This window comes from Tiliqua scincoides, chromosome 4, assembly GCF_035046505.1.
Source record: "Tiliqua scincoides isolate rTilSci1 chromosome 4, rTilSci1.hap2, whole genome shotgun sequence".
Classification (NCBI taxonomy): Eukaryota; Metazoa; Chordata; class Lepidosauria; order Squamata; family Scincidae; genus Tiliqua; species Tiliqua scincoides.
Genome location: NC_089824.1, coordinates 86,095,711 through 86,107,867, shown reverse-complemented (window position 1 = coordinate 86,107,867; position 12,157 = coordinate 86,095,711). Strand labels below are relative to the sequence as shown.

Here is a 12,157-nt window from a genome sequence, read left to right as displayed (position 1 = left end):
TTTTTTAATCCATAAGCATGCCAGTGTGGCTTCTCTCTGGGGTATAGACTGCTGTCAAGCTAACATTGCACGTGAAAGGGCCAGTGTACAGTTAATTTTTCAAAGTCGTGTCCTCTTATATTTAGCAGGGGGAGAGCAACTGTTCTTCACCCCAGCATGGGGCATCTTTTGCACAGTGGCTGTTGCTACACTCTCTCTCTCTCTCTCTCTCTCTCTCTCTCTCTGTGTGTGTGTGTGTGTGTGTTTTGAGGGTTGTGAACCCTTTGCGGACAGGGAGCCATTTATTGATTTATTTTACTATGTATACTGCTTTCTGAACTACTCCTATAGAAAAGCGGTATATAAACATTCTTGATAATAATAATTTAAAGGAACTACTGAACTACTAGAACCATGCAGAATATATAACAGTCTGTCAATCTGGGAGCACAATGAACATGCCAACCTACTGAGCGTGTCAACAGCAGGTCAACCTACTGAACACAGTGAGACTAACAGCCCAATCCTATGCATGTCTACTTAGACATAAGTCCCATTATAGCCAATGGGGCTTACTCCCAAGTAAGCATGGGTAGGATTGCAGCCTTAACTCTGAGTTGTCATGTTTAGGATTGCGCTGTGAATGGTTTTCCTGAGTCTCATATTAATCAGCTCTTACTAGGATAGGAGACTGAAAGAAAAAAAGGCAAAGCCATGAACAAAGATGTAAAGATGAGAAGCAGTTATGTCATCAGAAGAAAGTATTCCTCTAGTCTCACCAATTAATCTGTTCTACCAAAAGTACATCAAGGCACCAGGAGTTATGCTAAATGTTTAGAAATTTGTGACATAGAATGGAGCTAATATAAAGAGTCTCAAAATGCTTTTGTATACTGGTTGAAAGGCCTCCGTGCCTATAATCTAGTTCAAACACAGGTTGTTTTTTTTCCTCGAGGGAAAATGAGAATAACAAATATATAAATAAAAGAGAGCAACGTGCTGGGATTTAACAAGTAGGCATCTTTTTTGTTTATTTACCCTGCTCTGTTCTGTTTTCCAGCCACACATTCCAGCTAACTTGTCCCTCAGAAAACCCTTGTAATAAATTACTCTGAGAGTTTCGAAGGGTTGGCTGGGGGACTCAGAGGTTATAAAGGCAACAGAGAAACAAGAAGGGAAGGGATAGCAACATCTCCTTGACGTTTCCGTTACAAAGAGCCTTAACATTAATTAAATCCCTTGCTTCTTTCAGCTCTCTTAGGACATGGATTAGAGATCTGTTGCCATTCTGGTTCCATAGAAGGAGCCACATAAAGTACTTTAATTTGGTCCCTTTAATGGGGACCAGTGTCTGTCTGCTGAAACGGAACCAACTCTTGGGCTCGCTATAACTCTTGGGAAAGATGACAGAAATACAAATTAAAAGCAGGCAACTGGAAGGTTTTCGTGTATCCTCGTTCATCTCCCGGGACTGTTGTCTTGCATGGTGGTGATAACAGGGGTAGTGCTTCTGATAGAAATGATTCTATCATGTGTACATGACACATATGTAATAGTAATGCTGGTTCAAACACCCTGAAGGGCAGCCCAAGCCTCACACTAACAGCCGAACCCAATCAAAAATGTGCACCGGTGGAACAAGTATACCGTTGGCACAGGCTGCTGCAAAGCAGCCATAAAGCATTTGGGCTGTTAATGTTTGAATTTTTCCCCACATTAAAAAAAAAATAATATTTGTTCCCTCTCACTTGTTGCTCACCCCTTATTCTGGGGGCTTCCCATCCTCCCCACATACAGGCAATAGATGCTTTTGCCATGTGTGCCTGAAAGGAAGAAAAGAAATGACTAATCTAAGCTAGCTGCTTGGCATTTTTGTTCTGACGTGACAAAATCTGTGGTGAATTCACAATGCCTCTTCCTGTGCAGACATTTTCCTTCCTGGACTGGACTATATTTATGGCAAATTATTAATCCAAAATGCAATTCTCCAGGCTATTGCTAGGCCCATGTTTAACAGATAAGTATGGCATACAAAACCAAGACTCGTACTCATGGTGAACAAACTTAAACACATCATTTTTGATTGCTACTTTTATTCTGCATCAATATGTCTCCTGTTAGAATATCTGAATGTCCCGTTGCTTACATTCTCCCAGTGTTTTATACACTTACAAACAATTCTTTCCCTCAGACTGGATTTGCTGAAATGAGTTTTGACAGATACTGTGAGATAAGTTGGTTGAACGTAAAGAGGGCAGTGGCGAGATGAAATACAAAGTAAAGAACTCTGAAATGCAATTCCTATACGGACTGTAGATACTGGAAATTCATATGGGAAATAAGTAGCCTTTGTACTTGGTCATTCTGAATGCCTGTCCTGTTTATCATCATCATCATCATCATCATCAGTGGTGCTCACTAGTTTGAACTCCACCCAAGAGTTTAAGAACTGGTGAGATATCGCTGCATAATATCCGATCTCCTTAGTAGTGCATCTATTTGCAGTTGTTCAACTGTGATCTTGTCAATCCCTACATTGTGGATTGTAGCCAGTGCATTGTTGTTGTTGTTGTTGTTGTTGTTGTTGTTGTTGTTGTTGTTGTTATAGTGTCTTTGTTTTGTTTTATTTGTAAAAAAAATTAATAAAGGTAAAGTTATATATTTCTATTGCTAGTTTTTATGCAGATTCCACCACAAATTGTGGACTCTTAAATTTGTAGGATCTGGAATTTGTAGGATTTTGGAATGGCCAATGACTCATCCCAGAGGTAGGGATGAAGTGACACCAACCATTCACCTCAGTAGATATGCAGTGAGACTGAGCAAAATGGACTTACGGGAACAGGCCCAAAGTTTCAACAAATGCCAGAAATTCTTTGTCCCGGCTGAAACATAATTTTTTGCTTTCAACAGAACCACAATGTCTGGCACAAATTCTTCTCGCAATAGCATTCAGCATCAGCCTGTTTTCTTTTTTCAGCTGTAGCATAAAAAGGCTTTACCTCAGAAATCCTCTCTGACACATTTAAAATCAGGGCAGAAAAACACAGTACATACAGATGTACATATAGAAGCACATATATATGAAACGGTTATTTTCCCCCTGCTAAGAGGAGCACCAGTTGAAAAAGAGTAGCAGGGGAAACTATATTATGATACATGGAAATGACTCATATCAACACCTTATTGGTTTCATGCTGTATCATAATAACATCTCATTGGCTCTCAGAACAATTAGGTTGCAATCCTGACCACACTTTCCTGGGGGTAAACCCCATTGAACAATATAGGACTTACTTCTGAGTGGACCTGGTTAGGATTGTGCCCTTTGTCTCATAGGTCAGTATTGAATTAAGAAAATTCACTTTTTGTTCCATAAGGCAGTTGTATTTTCATTTTCTGGTTAATCGGCCATAACTTTTGACAGAATACAAATATTCCATTGCAGTTTATTTCATTGCTTTCTGCATTAAATTACCATTCCAATGATATAGGCATGACGGTAGTATTTGTACATACCAAGGTTTTCTCGGTTTTGGCCATTAGTGTCAAGCTCGGTTTGTTGCCTCCTTAAACCGTGTTGCCCAGTGCAATTGCTACCCCCTGCAACCCAATAGCTATGCCACTGCCCCACCTCCTTTGCACAGAACACCCAAGAAAGTCAGAGTTGAGGCCAGAGAATTCTTGGAAGTAGTTCAAGGAATTCGTGGAAGAAACCTTCTCCAGTTGAAGGAACACACTGAGGGCATATGCCTTGCCTGAGGTGCGCTGCTGGTGACCATGGGACTGTGCTCAGATAAGACATTTCCTGCCTTTGCCACACTACTGAGAAGGAAATGACAGAAAGCATTTTGTGTGCAAATCCATATTTGTGACCAAAATAATACTTCAACTGAAATGGAGATTCAGTTGAGAATGTAAATTGAGCTCTGGGAGTTGAATATACCAGACAGGTCCAATGACATGCACAAATAGAACCTATACTATACTATACTTCATCACAGTCAGGACTAGAAGATCCAGGTTCAAATCTCTGCTCAGCCAAGAAGCTTCCTAGGTGACCTTTGGCCAGTCACTATCTCTCACCCTAACCTAACTCACAGGGTTGTGGGAGGGCAAAGGGAAGGGGGGAATTTTGTATACCACCCTGAATTCCTTGGAGAAAGGGAATATAAAAAAATGTGAAAATAAATAAATACATTTGTCTAAAATTTGAAGTCCTAAAGAATCTTTGCTTGGTTTTTCTCAGTTATTTAATCGAGTTTATGATCCCATGAATATTGGTTCGAAGGTAAATTGTATTGTTTGCCAAGATTCCAATGAACCCTGGCTGCAACTCTCACATGATGTTCTTTATAGTCAGTTTGAGAGATTTTACTAGGCACTGACCAGATAGTCAACTTTTCCATCTTTCCTCTTACAAAACCCATATTTACTGTTGTTTCTGGTCTTCGGAATCTTTGCTTTGATATTATCTGTTGCAAGTGTCTGTTCCTGTGCAGCTAGGATGAGGCCTTCGATTTCTTTCTTCATATGTCCAGCCATTTCCAAGTGTTTTCTTTATCAATTTTATTATCAAAGTTCAATAGGTTACCTTTAGAAACTGACTAGTGGTTCTTCTTTGCTCTTCTTGGGGTAAACATTAAGTTGTTGTTGTTGTTGCTGTTGTTAAGAATATGAATGCACCCCTTTTCATTAAAAAAAAAAAAGTTCACAGAGCACTTTTACAACACAAGGCTCTGAGGTAGGCGGGGGGGCAAGGAGGAGATGGGAGGGAGCTGTTCCTGGATGGGGGAGGGAGGGTGGTGGGCAGCCTTCGGGGTAGGCGGGCGGGGAGCAGGAGGCGGGGCTGGGATTTGGCAGTTATGCCGGATCCCAACCTCCGTTCCTGGGGAGAACAGAGCGACTCCAAGCTGCTCTGCTCTCCTTGGACTTGCGCCACCCATAGGGGACAGTGGTCCTTACCCAGAGGTGAAGGGAAATGTTTCCCCTTGCCTCTGGCCGAGTCACTTTTGGCCCCATCCTGCGCTGGATACAGCGCAAGCCTTTTGGCTTGCCTGTTCCAGCACAGGATAGGATTGCACCCAAAATCAAATAATAAAATGACTCCCTATCCATAAAGGCTCACAGTCTAACATGATGCAGAATACCAGCAAACACCCACTAGAAAAGCTTCTGTTCTGGGGTCAAGTACTGTTACTCAACCCCTCTTAAATATGAGAGAAGCGCCACTTGAAAAAGTGCCTCTTTGCCCAGTTAGCTGCACTTGGGGGTGTGCTTTAAAAAACGGGGGGGGGGGTAGGAAAAGCTTTCCATTGGGGAATTGGTAAAGCAAGACTTTGGACAGGCCTAAAGAAGGTAAGCTCTTTGAATTTCAGTCACTGATTATACAAATTGGAATTTGTTTTATTCCAGTTTTTTTGAAAAAAAAAAAAACTTTAAATATTAGACAAAATGGTATATAAGGTTTGAATAAAATTAATCTTTTAAATTCAGAAAGGTGGATGACACAATGTAATTACTGGCTGATTAACCTGACATCACTAAAGGGGGAGAAAACCCTAATACCATACTCAATCAATGACATTTTATAACCTAGAAATATAATTAGATGCCATTCAATATGATTTTATCAAAAACAGGTCTTGTCAAACAAACCTGATTTTTCCTTCCGTTGAAAGTATAATCAGTTACAATTATGAAGACCCTTAGGTTGAATACTTTGACTTCTGCAGCGTTCTCCCTTAAATCCTAAATCTTTAGACATTGATAGGCATTTAATTTCCATCATTTAGTGCTTACCAGTATTGCCTTAGACTAGAAGTCTTTTTTAGTCTTTCCATCTAATACTGTGCACAAAAGTCGGACTCCCTATCTAAACCAGGCCTTCGTCCCTGCCTGCTCCAAGCAATGGCTGAGCCAGCACCCAACATTTCTGCCCCCTTTTGTGTGCATACAACAGCGCGTGCGCATCCTTAACCCACCTTTGCCACCACCTTGTCCACTGTGTTTTGAAGACGAGTCCAAACAGGCAAGGAGGCAGAGATGAAGGGATCCCAAAGCACCCCATTCACCATACCATTGCTCTTCCACCACTGCCACAACCTATTCGCCACCTGGCCAAAACAAATTGGGTGGAGCAGGCTGAGATCAGAAGAGAGTGGCAAGGTTTGGGCTCCCAACATGCTCTGCTATTTCAGGTCATTTTAAATAGCACCCAGGTAGAGGAAACATGTGGAGGAAAAATGGGGGAAAAGGTTGTCTGCAGGCAGGATTGGCCCATCCATGAAGCCAACTGAAGCAGTGGCCTCTGGCAGCAAACTGGCATTTCCAGCTAGTCATTTGCCTCCACCGACTCCTTGGACAGTAAAAGGAATAGGAGGCAACATGAAAGAGTGGAGGAGAGAGGTGGCCTAGAGTGTCAGAGGAGTAGAGGCTGGCGCATCCCCACGTAAGGGATCAGTGTTTGGCATGCCAAGTCTGGGACCGGTCCTGAGTTCAGGGCAGCTGAAGCAGGAGGTAAGTGAGTCTCGGTTTGGGAAAGCTCCCTTCCTCCAGCTACTCAGGGGTGCACAAATGCAAGATTTTTTAATTCTTTGGAGGAAGGCAGTTGTGGTGATGGGAAGCAGCATTTTGCGTGGCCAGCTTAGGCGGCATGGAAGCACCAGCCAGCTCTGAACCCATCTCTTCATGGCACAAAGCAACCACAGCACCAAGTGGCTAACTGCCGTTGCCACATTCAGAGTGCATGCTTTAAGTCACTCATACTGCCACAGCCAATATGCAGTGTGGCAATTTCTTAAGGTCAAATAAGGAGTCATTCACATTGATACAGCCTACATGGTCCATTACAGGTATTCTCAAAAATCATCAAGATTCCTTTTGCCTGCTGTTTGTTGTTGTTGCTACGTGGAATAGCCTCTATCATGCCACCAAAACAATGAATGCCTGCAACCAGATTCTCAGATCTTAAAACATAATTAATGGAGATGGATAAGCACACATTCACATATAAAAGCAGTCCCTTTTTTAGACTACATCTCATGATTTCTTTGATCTTGCTTGTAATTAACAACTCCCCTTCTTGTTCCTCCCCCCTCCCCAACCACTCATGAGAAAATTGCCTGGAGAAACACATTTATATAAATATCTCCAGCACTTGTATATTCAACCTTTCCCTAGAGGACCGGTGGTCTCATTTTCCCCCCTCTGAAATCACAACATTAGCAACAGGGGTACTGTTTTGCAATTTGTCACTGTACCATTCAATGACTCATTGCACAGTGACTCACAGATTATTGCTTGTTTGTGCTTGTGCCTATTCCACCCTTCCTCCAAGGAGCTTTGGTCTGAATTGTGAGGTTACTGATAGACCTATCATCATCAAACCAGCTGTGTGGAGCATGATTGGGATACACGGAGGGTGCTTTGGTTCCAGGCAAGTGAGGTCCATAAGGGGAGAGAAATAATCCCCTGTTCTTCTGACCCCACAGGGACTCAGAACCATGAATCCTTGGGAGGACATTATATTATGTCTCCCACCTGGGAGTAGTTTACTGGCACACAGATAGTCTCATACCACCCTGTCAGCTTTCCTCCCAATCTTCCAGGGATTGGAGACATGGGGCCCAATCCTATCCAATTTTCCAGTGCTAGTACAGTCATGCCAATGGGGCATGCACTGCATCCTGTGGTGGGGAGGCAGCCACAGAGGTCTCCTTAACACATGGGAACATTTGTTCCCTTACCTTGGGGCTGCATTGCAGCTGCACCGGTGCTGGAAAATTGCAAAGGTTTGGGCCCATGGTCCACAGCAAGGGTGTCAAACACATTTCATACAGAGGGCCAGTTAGCATTCATGGTGCCTGCAAAGGACCGGAAGTGACATCATTAAGCAGAAAGTGACATCATTAAGCAGAAGCTGAACAGAAATATGCACTTTATTTTCACATAGAAACTCGTTAGCTGCAAATGACAGAAGAGAAAATATTCAATTCTTGTTCAAATTTTCAAGTTATGGGAGAGCCCAATTATACTGGGAGAGCCCAATTATAACAAGGGTCAGGTTAATTGCCTTAGGGGGTCACATTTGGCCCACAGGTCTTATGTTTGATACCCCTGGCCTACAGTTACTGGCACCCCACATAATCTCTCTCTTGGAAATACATTTCCAAAGCAACAGTCTCTATGTAGCAGACAGAGGCAAATACCCAGGGGCACAGCACCTCACAGGTACTGTACATGAAAATAGTGTTCCACACAGATATATTTGAATAATACTGTATATGGGATTCTTCCATCCTTGTGATGGGCTGCAGTGATTCTGGCAAAATATGTATAGGTTTGATGGTGCTTAATCTATTTTTCACGGCTCTTTCATTCCAGCGTGACTAGACTCCCTTTCTGTCCTTGTTCAGACTTCAAACTCTCTTGGCAACACACAGTAAGTGCTGCCTCATTGTGGTGGCTGTAGACCATTGCTTGCTCTCAGAGATCAACTGAACACCTGCCAAGTGCCACCTTTTGCAGGTATCACTTTTGCCAGTACCATCCCTGCCGACAGAGGGAGCAACTGGAATGGGCAACTCACCTTACAGCTGGACTTCCCCAAAACATGTCTCTTTTGAACATCCAGATACCGGCACAGTCGCATCTTGCCCACCAGGACACCACTGCCCCAGGAATCTCCACTTCTAGCAGGGTCAGGCCATCTGGGGCAGTTCTCTCAGAAATTCAGTTCAAACTGTCAGAAATTGTGTCCTTCACCCATAATAAATAGATTTTTAAAAATCCAGTATAATCCATTGTATTTATTTCTTGTAGTGTGTGTGCGTGTGGCTATTTTCATGTTGATTTCAGCACATACCTATTTATATGATAACTATCTATACTGGAAGCAAAACAGCCAAAGTGTAAAGGAGCACGCAAGAGAACTAACTGATGTTTCCTTTTGTTGGAAAATAAAACTAGGTACTACTTCGCAACAAAAAATGTTCGCCATTTATGTTGCATGGCCTACTATGTGGGTTCTCTCATTTACAGGAGTCTTCCTCTGTGTTTGTATTGTATAAACCCAGAGTAAAGTCCTTGGCATTTGCACAAATGGAAACAAACTAGAGTTTCAACAAACTACTTGGTTCTACACAGGACCCTGAAACTTACAAAATACCATTTTTACTTCCATAATTTTGCAGCTTTTGGTTAAGACAAAAACAGTGTCTATGGGTGTAGAAGAAGCACCCAAGAATATTGTGAGTTTAAGGGCCCAATCCTGTCCTCCCCCACCCCCACCAAAACAGCCACACAAAAAATGGGCACATTGTCTGGGGGCAGGGGTCAGGAGGCTTCAGAGAGGAAATGGGAATCATTTCCCCTTTACCATCCATAAGCCTCCCAATCCACAATGGGTCTTCTAGAACTACCCGAGCTCTGTAGCTGTAGAGAAAGGGGACAGAAAGGCTTACTAAAGGGGATAGGATCTAGCACGCACATTGCTGCTGAATTCACCCCTTCCAACACCCTGCACACCCCTGTTTCTCTCCCCTCCCCATCCGATTTCGCTCCCTCTCCAACCCCTCCCCTGCCTTACCTGCTCCAGCAGGCACAGCAAGGTCCGGCAATGGTTAGGGGAGTACTGCAACCTCTTGTGGCAACACTCCCAAAATGGCCAGAGCTGAAGTGCTTTGCTCACTGTCGCAGTCATTTTGTGACAGCGGATTTTCCTTCCACCTATTGCAATGCACTCCAGCCAGCAGCTCGATCCTGCGTAGGACTGGGCCATAAATGACAACTGAGAATATGATTCTTTTGTTCTATTTGTTCAGTTGTTGCTTATTAATGACTTGTGCGAGTCTTCCTTCTAACAAATAAGAGCCTTAGATCTATCAGAAAACACACACACACAAACCACTTGTTGGCAATGGGTCCTTGTACTTCTAAACTGGGAGGAAACACAGAGTCCTGGGTTATTCTTCTGACTTTAAACAAATACAAATAAAAACAAATTTTAAAAGTTTTTCAAGATTCTATGTTTCTTTTTAAAAGGTGGGCTTTTGTGGCATTGGTTTTGTGTAATTGGGGGGCACAGGCATCGTCTCATCCTTTGTCTCACTTCGCAGGGTGTCTTGGGCTGGCCTTGTGCTGATACAGGTGCATTACAAGTGCATTAAAGCCCCAAAGCACATAAGACCATGTTTTATTAGAACCCTGCAGCAGGCTTCTGAGGCACACCCACTTGAAGAGAAATCTGTTCACCGAATATCCAAAATAGGGCTTTCTCAATGGTGGCACCACAATGTCAGTATGCCCTTCTCACTGAAACGGGCTCCTTCCTCCTCCATCTGTAAATTGGGATTGAAAATATTTCTCTTTTGCAAGACTTTCACAATTGTTTTTATTGACAAAATTATGTTTTGATCTGGTTTCTGCTTGCTGCTTTTATCGTTTGTTTGTAATATTGTTAGCTGCCTTGGGTTGTAATTTATAGGAAAGGTGAGATATAAATTCCTGAAGGAAAAAAAAGAAAGAGCACCAGCCTGGATGCATTCTGTGGTCTTGCACAGCATAGGAACAAAATTAATCAGCCTTCTGAGATGCCAGCTTTCACAACATGTTTTTAGTACTTATGGTGCAATGAGCCATAAAAGACACTCCTCCCACCCACCTTCTGACTAGGTACCAGTGACATCTGTGTACCTGTAGTCTATGCAGCACTCAGAGTCGCAATGAAAAAACCAGCTGGCGAAAATGCCCATGGAAGTAGCTATAATTCAGTGCTGTAACTGAAGTATACTTTGTGCATAGGAGGTCTCAGGTTCAGACTCTTGCATCTCCAGGTAGGATTGGGACAAACCCCTGTCTGAAAGCTGGGCATGATAACCCCAGTCAGTGCAGACAATACTGAACTAGCTGGACTAGTCGTCTGACAGACAGTTTCCAATGTTCCTATCATGAAAATATCATTGTTTCAATACTAGGAAAACAAGTACATTTATACCATAGTTTTATACCAGTTTACTTTCCTTCAAAGTTTCCTGAGAACAAGAGGTTGATGAAAACATGAAGAATTTTAACACTCTTAGTAGTGGAGTAGTGGCCTTTTCAGCCACACTAGACACTTTTCCAGAACCAGCTTTCAGAGCGCGATACCATAGTCTTTCGAGACTGAAGGTTGCCAACATGGGGAGTAGTGGAGACCTATATAGGCTGCCACCTGATGCTGTCCCTGACCACACATCATCAACCTCCCCAACATGCGCCCTCCAAAAAAACCAATGGCTAAGAAAACGATAGCCACTTTCCTTGGTCCTTCTCATACAATCCTGTTAAAGAAAGCAAGAAGTTTGGGTTAAGCTGGGTGCACCCAGTATATCCTACACTTCCTGTTTAACTTATTAAAGGAACCACAAAGAAGGAACAAGATGAGTGGATAGGGAAGCAGATCACTACTGCCCACGTGGTTTTTCGGGCACATGCAGTAACAATCTGCTTCCCTATCTATGCACCTCTCTCCTTCCTTGCATGGACCTTTTGAGTTTAAAAAGAAGCTGTGCAAGGAAGGAGTCAGGATCAATGCAGTTCCATCTGCAGTGGGTTGGAGGGAGGCAGCAGCAGACTCGCGGTGCAGCGTGACCCAAGTCTGCAACTTTCTCCACCACTCGATGCAAGTCACATCATCAGTTTAATTGGTAGTCTGCTCTGGATCTTAGTCTCACTAACCAAATAACACTGGACCTTAATCTCACTAACCAAAATTCCTGAGGCCCTTGAGGGAAACATGGAACACACCCTTGTTAGTGCAAAGTTAAAAATTACCCTGCAGATGCCCGATCTCATCTGAACTCGGAAGCTAAGCAGGGTCAGGCCTGGTTAGTACTTGGATGGGAGACCACCTGGGAATACCGGGTGCTGTAGGCTTATACCATAGTCTTTCAAGACTGAAGGTTACCAACCATGAAGTGCACAGTCAATTGCTTTTTGCTATGCTGCAAGACCCTATCTCCATCGCTAGCATTCCAGTTGTGCTTGCTGATGGTACCAATGTTACTGCTGTGCCTATGGATCGGCTCCCAGGATTGGATCCCACATTATCAGTGTACTTTTTTTTTTTTGCTGTAAATATAAATATGAAAAAATAAACCTTTATTTTCCTCCTTTCGATGACCTGCACAAGATGCTG

At 43.0% G+C, this 12,157-nt stretch overlaps 1 pseudogene; it reads left to right on the top strand.

Moving 5' to 3' along the window:
• Positions 1–11,776: 11,776 nt before the first annotated feature.
• LOC136650370 (5S ribosomal RNA) lies at positions 11,777–11,895 on the top strand (annotated as a pseudogene).
• Positions 11,896–12,157: the final 262 nt, after the last annotated feature.